At 33.5% G+C, this 13,748-nt stretch overlaps 1 protein-coding gene across 1 annotated transcript in view; it reads left to right on the top strand.

The window, feature by feature from the left end:
- Positions 1 to 13,748, top strand: part of THEMIS (thymocyte selection associated) — a 155,629-nt gene that overhangs the window by 105,474 nt on the left and 36,407 nt on the right. The window lies entirely within an intron of this gene.

Genomic DNA, 13,748 nt, shown 5'->3' with positions numbered 1-13,748 from the left:
TTTGGCAGTTTCTAGCATTAAAATTTGGCTTACTGGTCATGCAGAAATATATCAGGAATATGTGTGATGGTTAGAAACAGTGATTCTTTTATAAGTTGCTACTCCAAAAACATTCTGATAGATCTCAATGGTTCTACATGAGCTAATGAAACCATTATTAAAAGCTACATTCTTTTCTATGTCCCCCAAGAAAGAGCATTTTAGGCCAAAGTTCTATTCTCTTGTCAGCAAAAATCTTGAGATTACCTCTAGCTTCTTAATTATTTTTTAATCTTCAAAATCACGCAAAAATTAACTTAAGGGCTTTAGGTACTTAAGTTTGAATCAACATATATTTATACATATACACACGTTGAATTCTGAAACTTATTCAGTGCTATCAGCTTGATGTAGCACAGCTTCACTTTTATGCTAAGTAGATTATAACTGGCAGAGCCAAAAGAAGTCTAATAAACAAATTTTACTTCTAATATGATAAGAATTCCTTGAAGACTGGGTCTCCCCCACCCTTTTAATGAGCTACCAAAATGAAAAGATTGGACTTCTAAATCATACAGTAGAACTTCTTGAAGTTTTAAACTTCTCTAGGAATGTAAACATCATAATGACATTAGATTAAAACATATTGCTGTTTTTCAAAAAAAAGGCCACAGGAATTAGAATCTGTTGGCAAGAATCTCTAGTAAATGGGATAAGAACATAGTCTATGAAATTACAGAAATAGGAAGATATTTGATTTTTACAATACAAAAATGAAACATCACATCCAAGTTTTTTTCTGTAGGATGATTTCAAGAGCTTAATCTTCAAGCAATTATAAAGAAAACATTTTATTAGCTCAGATATAAAGACTTTTTCTTAAGTATCCTTAGTGAACAAATTAACACTTTTTCTGAAGAACAAATGATATAAATAAAAAATTTACAGAGCTACAAATGACCAAAAAATATATGAAACACTTCTTAACTCACTAAAAATCAATAATATGCAATATTTAAAGTTAGATAATTTATCATGGACAAAACAGGAAAAAAACAAAGAAGATTAAGAATTAAATAATCACAGGCCACGAGGAAGCATGTTCTCTTATATACTGCATGAATTCTTATTGACCTAGCAATTTCACTTATCACTATGTGTCTAAGAAAATTCCACCATACCTGAATTTTTATAAGAAAAATTTGTTACAATGTTTCAAATAATGAACATATGTAGAAGCCATATAGATGTCTATTAATAAAGGAGTAATTATACAGACTAAAAATATCCATACTATGGAAATTTTTAAAAAAATGAAACAGGTGTAGATGAATTGAAAAATAAAAGTGACCAAAATATATTATTAAGTGAAAAAGCAAGTTTAAAGCAAAATACACAGCACTTTTTTAGTTACTAAAAATACACAAAACAAATTATACATTTCTATATAATATATATGTGTGTGTATGTGTATATATTCTGATACTTGTATGTGCTGTTATACACACATACCATGCTGATTTCAGTGACCCTGTAGAGGGAAGATGGAAAAATAATGAGTTAATGGTATGTATATATGTTCTGTAATTAGGCAGAAGTAAAAAGAATGGGAAAAAATTTACAGTGCAACTTTTGGCTTTCAACCATGCTTCAATGAACCATAAATAATTAAACTGTCACAATTCCAACTTTCAATGTCAGGTTAGTATTTACTATGGAAAATAAAGGTAATTTTTAAGGTCCTTTATCTAAGGGAGCAGAAATGATATCTTTTTAAGTCTTAAAAGTAAGTATGATTGGCAGTAGAAAACAATGCCTGTGTATGGACTTAGTGACTATTTATACACTGCCAACCACCTAAGTTCTCAAAAATTGGTACTTATTTTCATTTATTCATAAAAAACAAGTAACCTGAAAATTTAAACAAATTCTTTATAATTATTTTTACTGTATTTTTCATTACCATTTATCCCTCTTATACCCCCTTTTCTCCACAATCACCACACTGTTGTCCATGTCCATGAGTCCTTTTTCTTTTTGCTTGGTCCCCCCCACCCCCTCGCCTCACCTTCAGAGCTGTTTTATTCACTGATTAAAGAAAACCAAGGAGCACTAACTCAAATGATTTGTCCAATTTAATAGGATCCTTCAAAAATTTTAGATTTATTTCAGTTTGTTTCTTTCCTCATTAAACCTTTCATGTGAAGTGTAGCTTTAAGAAGTCAAATAATTCTTCCAAATGTATTAATGTTTCTATCTTGCTGCTGAGCATATAAAGTGACCAAAGTTCAGAGAACGACTTAATAAAGAAAGGTCTGCAAAGTGAACTGAAATGAATGCTGTTTTCTGATGTGTTTGAAACACTGTAATATTTGCATTTTAGATTGGGGTCAACATGACGCTGTTTAAGGGTACAAATTCTTTAGGGTTAGCCATGTGATAAGCAAGAAAGATTCATTATGTGCTATAGGAGCTAAAACCAGGACTACCAAAAAGATTAGAACCTATCAGTGGAAAGCAAAGCCAATATGATGAATACAAGGTGATACTTTAACATTCCTTATTGAGCTATGTGCAGGTAACTTTGTAGAACTGAGTAACATCAGAACTTTTTAGACACATTTTAATATTTTTGGAACTGATAAATTTCTGACTGAGCAATTGTCTGAATATATGAATAATTCAACTAAAAATTATATTGTGTGACTTTAGTATATACATTTTTAAAATATAATTAATACTGTTTGAAGCACTTTCCTACAAATTTATAACCTGTAAGAGTGAAAAAATCATTAAATAGCTTGACTTAGAACTAGAGAAAACTGTGTGCTTGTGTGCTTGTGTGCTATAGTTCCGAGAAAAGAGACTACAAGAGGAAATGGGAGGATGTTCTTAAAACATTATGGGGGAGTGTGGTCTACCATAAAACATTAGTCAATACTCACAAATTGTTATATTGGACCTACTGAATATATTTTACATTTTTCAAAGTTATCTGAATAAAAGAATTATTATTTTTCTGGAAATATAATGAAACAGAGTCTACTCTGTGTCTTATAACCACCAATTTTACCAAAATTTTAAATTAAAATTTTAAAAACAAAAGTTTCCAAATGCTATTAGGTTCATGGTACATTCAATAAAATTGTTAGTTGCTACATCAAACAGACAAAAAATGCTATATAGGATGTATGAATTTCACATTGGGGATTCCTGGTGGCCATCACAAAGAAGTAAGCAATCAGTAGCAGAGGCAAGACTGCAATGTAATGTCTGTATTGGATGATAATTAAGAGTTTAGAGCATTGTACACCCAAAGGCTGAGGGTTTGATTCCTGGTCAGTACACATACTTAGACTGTGGATTTGATTGCCAGTCAGAGAGCATACAGCAGGCAGCCAACCAATGTTTCTTTCTCACATCAATATTTCTCTCTCTCTCCCTTTCTCTCTCTCTCTAAAATCAATAAAGCATATTCTCTGTGAGTATTAAAAAAAGAGTGTGTTAGACTTCTCACAGAGAATATTAAGCAGTCATTTCAGATGTATAACTTACACTGCAAGTCATAAGAGCAGATGCTTTGAATTTTGGTTGCTAAATTTCTGTTTGCTTCTACATTAGTCACTCAATAAAGCCTAGTACTAAATTGAGTATCAGTAAGGATTTATTTAAGAATACTGTTTTTTCCACAAGGATTACTATAGTGATCAGCTGGCACCCAAATACACCTAATACTGTTGCTGGTGGATGTGGGGCTCTTTCATGGGATCCTGAGAAAAGCATTTCATGGACCCACACATAGGAGACTGTGGTGTGGCAAGGTTTATTCTGGGGGAAGGCTGCTCCCTTATCCCATTTCCATGCATCCTGCTATGAAAAAAGCCCAACTGTGTCCTCAGCAAGGCCAAAACAAAGGCCAGTGTCCAGAGTTTCTGTTTTGTATTAAAGCTTAGTCCTTTGGAGCCTGCAGGTGTCTACTAAGCAGTCTCAGGCCCCATGCAGGTAGCTTTGCACTATTCCCACCTATGCTGCTGGACCCAGGCTCCTGCCTGCAGCCTGCATTTGGAGTGAACATGGCTGCTAGCTGCATGGTTGTTAGGACCACATCGTCATGGAGAGAGAACATGCACCAGTACATGGCACAAGTGTGGATCACTGAGAAAGAGCTTTTCTTTGTTCCCTAGGATTATATTATTTTGGGCTTGGGAAATACCAGAAGAAGCTTTTTTAAAATAATCAATCAAGCCCTGGCCAGGTAACTCAGCTGGTTAGAGCATCATCCTGATATACTAAGTTTGCAGGTTTGATCTCAGGTTAGAGCACATAACAAAAATCAGCTAATGAATACATAGGTAAGTGGAAAAACAAATCAATGTTTCTCTCTCTCTCTCTCGCTCAATTCACTAAATAAAAAAAAAAAATTTTTAAATAACCCATCAATTTTCCAAGCTTTCATTGGCTTCTGGTGGGTCCACCCACCAGCCAATAGATCCCTCCCCCAGGTTAGACTGACAGGCCTCTATGGCTAAGCACCTCCTTCTGTGTCATTTTGACTTCTGTTGTGCATGTGCTTAGTTCCCCCCTCTTCCCCTCCCCCAACAATCTGGTACCAAAGGAAAAAAAGGAGGGGTGTTAATCCTTGGCTGGGCAATGCTGTGATCCTCTGGAGTGCATGAAGCTATAACTTCCTGGCGAAGCAAACAGGCTTCCGTTCGTTCCTCAGTCCATTAGGCTCAACAATGTCCAAATCCCTTTGTTTCCTTCCTTATTAATGGTTAGCTCACTATCTAGGGTAACAATACAATTCCATTTTGATTAAATTGCTTGAGTAATCTTTTTGTGTTTGGCAGTACAAAATTCCTTCATTATTTTGCAAACAATGGATATAATAACTTGTAATCTATCATAGTTGGAATTGACTCTCTTATATTTTGAAGCTAGTGTGCTGTAGTAAGCTTCCTCATCCATTTTTCCTAGTTGACAATCCAACTCAATTTGGGTTTTTATTGTTCATTCTTCATCATCTTCTATACTCATGACATGAGGAAAACTTTGTTGTTTGTGAAATATTTCCCAGATAATAGCCAACTGATAATGTTTGTGGGCAGTAAAGAGATATAAGAAAGTAATAATTCTTATCCCTCAAATAGCTTTATACAGGATTTTGGCCTTGTGTTTGGAGAACCATTAAGTCTGAAGAGACCACTTAAGTTTTTTTTTTCATTCTGCATTATTGAATTTTTAAGAAAAACATTGTGCAATATAATAGTGTCCTTGACTTTGAGAATTCTTGAAAGTCTCAGGGGGTATCCCCTGAGAAAGCAAGGGTCTCTTATAACAGGATTAGATTAATAGGACACTTGTAGTTTACACGAAGCTTTGAAATTCACAGTTAATGAGGTTTCCCTGGTGGTGGCCTATACAAATGGAGATGTCAGGACAAAATGAAACATAAACTCCTACTGTACTTGGGGGGGTCTAATTTTATTGAATGCGAAAGAAGAAAAGGGAGAGAAAACAAAACAGACAACATTTATATTAATCACTTCAGGAAAAGCAAAGTTGGAATGACTTCTGGAAATTTTAAGTAAGAAATAAGAACATATAGATACTCAAATATTGAATGAGAGAATGTAAAAGTAAGACATACACAAGCTGGTACTGAGTCACAGCGTGATGACTCATGAGCGCTTGCCTTTGGGTAAAGCCAGTGAGAAACACCCATCCTTAGGGCCTGACCTGCATCCTTGCCAAGTACTACATTATTTTAGGAAATAGTGTCTTAAATAGTCAAAGGAAGGTGTTAGTGGACATTAGTTAGTGGAAGATATTCTAGCTCTGTATACACATAATGAAGAGTTTATTTTATAATCTTGTTGATCACAGAATTCTCCTGCACACATACATTTTATAACCCCTTTTATTTTTTAATATTTTACTATTAAGTATTAATTCTATCTCAAAATTAAAGGGAAGTGGCTAGAATAAAAAAGCCTCAAGTGTGCAGACTTCAACCAAATGAAAGGGGAAAACAAACGGAGTTTTGGCAAATAGCCACAGAAAAATATATAACAAGTGGCTTTAATATTGATTTAGCACCTACCTCATAGGGGTTTTCTGAGTATTAAATGGGATAAAACATGCACAATGTCAGGTAGCTAGTGAGCTCTCAGTATATGTAACCAATTGCAAGGGATTTCATCAGCCCAATCTGAAGATAGAGACTATATTACATAATTTCCTGGGTCTTTCTAAACTGATGATAGATATTTTTGTGCTCTCATTTATGCTTCCTTAATTGCATCTAATTAAACCATCTTTGAAGAATGTATAAGATTTATCTATTATAGTTTATTTCTTTATTAGAAAGATAGATCTCAATAGATACAGTTTGTCTGTTTATTGGACAGATAATTTTATCTGTCCAATAGTGATATAATATGAGCCACAAATGTGAGTCATAGATGCAATTTTAAATTTTTTAGTAATCATATTAAGAAAAAAACAACAAAAACCCCAAGTCACATTAATTTGATTTGTATGTTTTTATCACTCTAGTTACAAAATATTATTATTTCATTGATTTACTGTAATCGAAATTGTCAATGAGATTATTTATGTATTTTTGTTTGAAAAATCTAGTGTGTCTATTACACTAACACACATCCTAGTTCCAACTAACCACATTTCAAGCATTCACCAGCCACATGTGCCCAGTAGTTACATATAGGATATTGCAGATCTATACAGAAAAGAACTTTAAGCTAAAGGAAGCGATCTCTAATCATTTATTTTCAGTCATTTGCAAGTGCATGAGGTAATTTTTGATGGGTTTTAGTAGGGAGGGAGAGTAACAAAGCTAGGACAAATGCTTTTCATTTTTGTTTTAGAATTACTTGTAATAATAACCTATTCTATTATGCAAAAGCCTAGTATTGCTCAGAAACACCTGCCTCTCACATACATCAGTTCTTTTGGGCATTCAAAATTAACTTTTGTTCAGGATCATGTTAATTAGTTAATCCAATCACAACCATGCTACAGATCTTGATTTTTATAATCCAATGAGAAGAGGATATAAAAGCATTCTGTAAACTATAAAGCATTATATAATGCATATTAAGGATCAAAATATTTTAATCACCTAGGAAGTTTATTGGCTTATGTACTTAAACTACAACAACAAAGCTCTTTCTTTCCTTTCGAATGGACTTTTCCTTTACAAGTTATTTATGGAAATCAGGAAAATTTTTGTTTTTCTCAAACTCTTAAATTTCAGTTTCGTAAGTTAAAGAACAAAGCCATTTTTGCACTAAGAAAAGGGACACTGGAAAATATTCCCTTTTTTCTTTGCCTGTCTCCTACAACCCAGATATTTCTAATTTATGTAAGCCTCTATTATTATCTAGTTATTAGAAGTTACCTACCCTTTTCTTCAGTGCAGATAGAGAGCTGATTGCTTAGATTTTTCTTTAATTTTTATGAAAATCGGTAACTTGGTAGGTGGTGTTAAACGACTTCCATCTGTTTATTTAGCCTAGAAAAACTTAAAGTGATAGCAGCAAGAAGAGACAATGAAGAAGAGATGACAGAACTTATAAACTCAAGGAAAGTCAACGTCAATTTTTCAGGCTGAACATAATTTTCAGTGCTTGATGAGTACTGAAAACTCTTTAGATAGGATACAGAAAATGATGAAGGTACGGGACAGCTATTTTAATTAATTAGATAGAAAGGTCAGAGAATAAAGTGAGCAAGTCAGTCTCGCCTGCTTCTAGGAGAAGAACAGAAAGAGGCAGAGGAAATGGACAATGCAAAGGCCTTGAGTTGAGACAGTTCTTGTCCTAGCTGGAGTGGAGCTAAGAGGTAGGGCATAGGTTTGAGTGTTAGCAAGGGGCCAGGTCATGCAGGCCAGGGCAAAAACTTTAGATTCCTATTCTGACTAAGGTAGATGGCAGCAGAGGATTTTGAGTAGGGAAGTAACATGATCTCATTTGCATTTGGAAATGTTCCTTTCAATGGCTTTGTGAACAAAAGATTGTAAAAGGGTAAAAACAAAATGAAACACAGAACCCATTTTACAACCCAACTCTATCAACGATAAAGGACCTATGATTTGATATTTTTATACTCCCTCTTTTCTTACTATGTATGATTTTTATTGTATTTTTAATTCTTCATTTTTTGGTATTGTTTGTTTCATATATACAAAAAATTGTTGACCAATTCAAATCTCTTTTTGAATTATGTTGTATAAATATATGTATAAATATTATACATACGCATGCATGTATATGTGTGTGTGTATATATATATATCTGTGTTATACCTATCTAGCTATAGAGATAGATTGTATTATTGTTAAAATATTTGCTACTCTTCTTTATCTGATTCTGCTCTACCAGACCAGGCTATGCCTGAAGGAAGATAATATTCTCAGTACCACCAATATCAGACTTAGCCATATAGTTTCACTTGGCTGATAGAATGTGACATGTGTGACATGTGCCACTTTTGAGCAAAGCTTTGAGAGCCAATGTATGGATCCGCCGTTCTCTTCTCTCTACCAAAAAATTGTTAAGACCTAAACAATAGCCACTCCAGATTGGTCCTAGAACCTAGCTATAGCTGAACCCAGAAAAAAAGCATGTAACAGGAATAAGAAATAACCTATATTGTTGTAACCTGCTAAAAACTGGTGATTGTTGATATCACAACTAAATAATTTAAGCTAACACAGCCACCCCCTTTTCTCAGAATGCTGAATTGTTTTCTTAACATGTAAAATACCTAAATATATTAGTGCCTTTAGAGATGATCACATTTTTAATATATGTTGTATGTGTGTGTTTGTGTGTGTGTATTCATTCATTCCAAGGCTTAGATTCATCATCAGAAACTCTGACAATAATTGTAGAATCTGGCAATATATTATGCTGTACAGCATGGCTAATATGGCTACTAGCCATGTGGGGCTATTTACAATTCAATTAGCTGAAATTAAAAATACAGTTTCTTAATTCAACTGGTCACATTTCAAGTGCCCCATAGCCACATGTAGCTAGTGGCTAGTGTAATGGATAGCACAGATATAGAACATTTCTATCATCCCAGAAAATTATATGGAAAAGCTCTACTATGGAATAAATAAATGTTCTTTTGACCTGCAGTACAGATATTTTTGATTTACTACTATTCCTTTCTGAAAATAAGGTGGTGGCCATTTTTTTTATTATGATACTATTTTATTATTTTTGCCACAAACCACGAATTGGCAGAAATCTTCTAACAAGGAAAAATCATTATATATCGTCCATTTAGCAGAAAAAATCAAGATTAATTGTAGTAGCATTTTCTTTTAGGATATAAATGATTGGATGGCAGAGCAGGCACTTTCTGGAGTTCAGAGTGACATTACCACACCCTCATAAAAGCTAAACAATGAGCCACTCTGATAAAACTCACTTCTGAATCAATTTGCCTAGCATATTAAGATACCAGAAAATACACTATCATTCTAGGTTTTATTTCTTTAGCTAAGTAAAGGAACTGTCATATTAGTAAAGAGTTAATAATTAGTGAAAAATACTAAAGGATGCAATTGACTGACAGAGAAAGTCAGAAGCAAAAAACCTAAAGCTCCATTTCCAAGTGTCAAAATGTTTTCTAAAATGTTTTTTGTATATTGATCATTCTCATCTCTTTATTTTTATTATCATCTTATCAAAAGTAGCATTAGAGGTGACAGACATGTAGCCATTTGAATTTGGTCATGGACATATTGTGTTAGAATATTTCATGTAATAGTTTTCACCTTTTGTGCTACTGCAAAAAGTGAAATGGATTAGTAATAACCTTAGGTTTGGTAAAACTTGTCTGTGAATTTTTAGTTGCATTTATGTCATTGATCTACAAGTTAATGAGATGTTTGCGCACTACCTTTTTAACCTGACAGCGGCTCTATACAATTGTTCTTCCAAAGTCATACAAATGAGAACCTGCTTGCATACTGATATTTTTACATGTAGTTTTAGAAGGTTATATTAAACAGGGTTGAAATGAAATTTTTAACTTTTTAAAGACAATGATACCAACTTTTTAAAAATGGGGGTGGGAGGATTTTTTAAACATACCTGGTTATAGACTATGAATTTTTTTCTGTGTTGGGTGAGTTAGTGTTGAATATTGATTGCTAAAGTATGTTATGTGAGATGAGAATGTTGCTGATTTTATGCTTGTACCTTGTGGACAGTACTTGTGCAGCATACAACTAAAAGTTATAGTAAGTTAACACCAAAGTTAAAAAGAACTTTAAAAAATGGTATCTTATATGCCAGATGGTTTCTTCCAGGATTCGGTAGGGTGATGGAAAAAAATGTATATTTTAGATAAAAATGTGAAATGTTAAACATTGTATTAGAAACCTCACAATTCTTGTTCTTTGATCTCTCCATTGCTGTCAGCAGAAATCCAAAGTTTACTTGTATTGGGAAAGCAAACTAATCAGTCCCATATGATAACATTTAATTTGAAAAGTATTGAGGTCTTTTTTTACTTAAGGACTCAATGCCTATCATGAGCTTTAACCTCTAATCATTTTGCCTGATCTAACTGGTGATGATGGTGGCCAGTGGACAGAACTGTCATCCTAAGAATGGCAGAGTGGAGAGACAACAAGTGTACGGGTTTGTGACACCATTATTTATCCATGGCGTCCTGAGTTGCAAATACATACACATTTCATCATAAGAATAATGTATGAAATATCAATGTGAAAATATTATTTTTATTACATTTCAACAACATTAAAGGAACTGTTACAAAAATGCCCAGAAGCCTACACACATGGCTGAGAAAGATTTCATAGAAAAATTCTCCAAACATCTTTCTCCAAGCGTAGAAATACACCCCCTTTGTTGGGTAGAGACTGCTTATATAATCTATGCTTTGCAAAGCATTTAAGTAATGTGAAATGAGTATGAAGCAGCTTCTTTATCACATTTTAATTTTATCATAAATTATCACCATTAACTTAAAATTGTATCAGTACTTAACCAATCTTAGAACAATCTTAGAACAATCAGATTTTTCCTATGTCACACCAAATAAGAAGATCTAGTTTAACTATGTTTAGTGCCAATGTTTTGGGAATCCAAACCCAAACATTTATTAGGAGAACAGCTCTTGTATTGATGATGCATGGTCATCCATGTTTTGAATTTGTGATTAGACACAAATAAAATTTTGCCTATAATTAATGGGTTGTTTTACATTTCCTTTTCCAGATTGACCATACAAAATACGGTAAGAGGTATACAAAAAATAAAATAAATACTTGAAATATATGTATGAAGAGACACTTTTCCTGTAGTCCAAGGTTATGACAAAAATTTTTGCCCACTTCAAAAGAATGGACAATAAATCATAATGTTTCCTTGTTTTTCTCTCAGTTAAATCTAATTTTTTTCACTTAAAGGTGATTAAAATATGCTATGAATTAGAATAAGATATCATAATTTTTCTCTCCCTGTGAGGTCAGCTGTTTCATTAGAGTCCAGTAGAGGTAGTTGATAAACACCTGGACAGAAGTGTGGTAATATCCCATAATAACAATGATTATAATGAAGCCATTATATGCTTATTCTATGTAGAACATTTCTCATAAGCATTTCTAAATGCTTGAGGAGGTAGTGCCCTTATTTCATAAAGAAATGACCAGAGGTTAAGAGTGACATTTTGTTAGTGTCCCAGGGAAGATCAAACAAAGTGCCTTTTTATTAATACTTTGATCTACTCGAAGCTCCAAATCTATTCCTCTATTCTGTGAAACCCATGACATGATATTATAGCGGTCAGCGGAGCTGGCTGCAATCCTCTATGATGTGTTACGCTCTAATAAACTTCCAGCTCAGCTATACGTCCAGGGTAGTATAAGACTTACTTTATGGTTTAAATTTTATCTTCAGTCTAGTAAGGTCCAGGAACTTTTAACCCTATGGCCTGGCAATGTTTGTCGGGTTCTTACAGAATAAGGTTACTTAATTGGAGTCTTAACCTTTTTTCACAGATTCTCTAAAATTTCTCTGGCCTTATCATAGCATCTATTTCAGACTTACCTGAAAGTTCACTGCTGCATGAGGGATGCCACTTCCTATGAAAGCATATGGCACATACAGCAAAAATCTTAAAGGAGAATTGGAAATATGATAGAGCCATTTTATGAATATGAATCATTTTTTTTCTGTTTCAAATCTTCTTTCAAAATAAGCTGCTGAGGTGCAGTGCTTCATATCCAGTTTCTTGAACACATTTCTTCCTCATTAACTTGACACAGAGAGCATCAATCCTGGGGTTTGAATAAATATCAAGTTCAGTTGCTTTTTTTGCAGTTTATAATCACCACATATCTTTTTGCTCTTGTCAGATCTGAACAATTGAGACTAAAGAAGTTACCCACACTGTGAGGGGCACAGACTAAATAATTATGTGCTTTTCCAGCTAAAAGAAGAACGGCTCTCACCCTGCAGTGAGCTTTAGATTCAATGAGGTGTAATATCCTCAGGGCTGGATCAGGTTTTACATATGAGGAGATTTTTTGCCAATGGCAATATTCTGGCATGTGAAATTGTTATAGAGGCTATGCTCAAAGAATCACGGAAAGTTAAATTGAATGAGACCTTAGAGTTCATCTTATCTCACTCCTTCCTTTACATGTATACTGGTAGCCCTTAACACATTGTCTAGTTAGGAGTGGGACTAAGAACGGATACTATGTCTCTTGGCTTTCAATCCAGGGCTGCTTTTATTATGAAATAATTTGAGGCATGAAATATTTGAGGCGTGAGTATTAAATTTTAATTCAGTGAGGCATAAATAGTACATTATTTTATTATTATAAGTTAAAGTGGAAACTATTTTTCTGAGAAAGTGTGACTTCAGCAAGATAACCTTATTTATTGATTCCCATTTTGCTGCACTATCCATAACACCTCCATTTGGCCATCAAACCTTGACTATGTGTGTTGGTAAAGTAAACCCTTCAAGTGAATAAATCCAAGTAAATGCGATCTATCCCATACAGGGAAGCTGATAGTTCTACCAGCAGATCCCGCCAGACATTAGCCTCAACTCACAGCTCTGCTAATTAAAGAAAATACCAGCAGAACTATCAAGTTGCTTTTTTGTATGTGTTCTTTTCATAATGTGGCATTTTTTTAGTTGTTTTTCAGTTTACTAAGAGTTGATTTGGTTCTTCTGGGAATTTATTTTCTTTATTTTTTTCATTTATACCTAGCTTGTTTTCTGTGCAAGTGTATAATAATGCAAATGTGCGTATAGTGTGCATGTGTGTGTTAAAAAGAAGCATCTAAGAGAGAAAGGGAGGAAAGTAGGCAAACATACAAAATAAAAAAAAAAATAAGATGGAGTTTTCTTGTGTCTCTCAATTATCACTTGACCAAAGTATAAAGAATACTCAGTGTGAATTATTGGCTCTATGCTCTTTTGATGCTGATATTACTTAATTTGATCTAAAAATAACTTTAAGGTGAGTTGCTTTTTGTACAAAAATGCTGTTGGAAAGACTATTTTAAAAAATATAAATAATCATAAATTTGAACTTGCCTATAATTCAATACTTCATTAATTACCTAATAAATCTTCATTCACTTTCTTTTCCCTCTGCTTAATATGACTTGTAGTCAGCTCTTTTTAATTCATTTAAGACCAACATTTTCCATACATAGTATTCTATTTTATGTACATACTAT

Source organism: Pteronotus mesoamericanus, unplaced genomic scaffold, assembly GCF_021234165.1.
Source record: "Pteronotus mesoamericanus isolate MK-2021 breed Mesoamerican mustached bat unplaced genomic scaffold, CSHL_Meso_final contig_20, whole genome shotgun sequence".
Lineage (NCBI taxonomy): Eukaryota > Metazoa > Chordata > Mammalia > Chiroptera > Mormoopidae > Pteronotus > Pteronotus mesoamericanus.
Note: the sequence above shows the minus strand (reverse complement) of the source record. Positions and strands in the feature narration are given on the sequence as shown.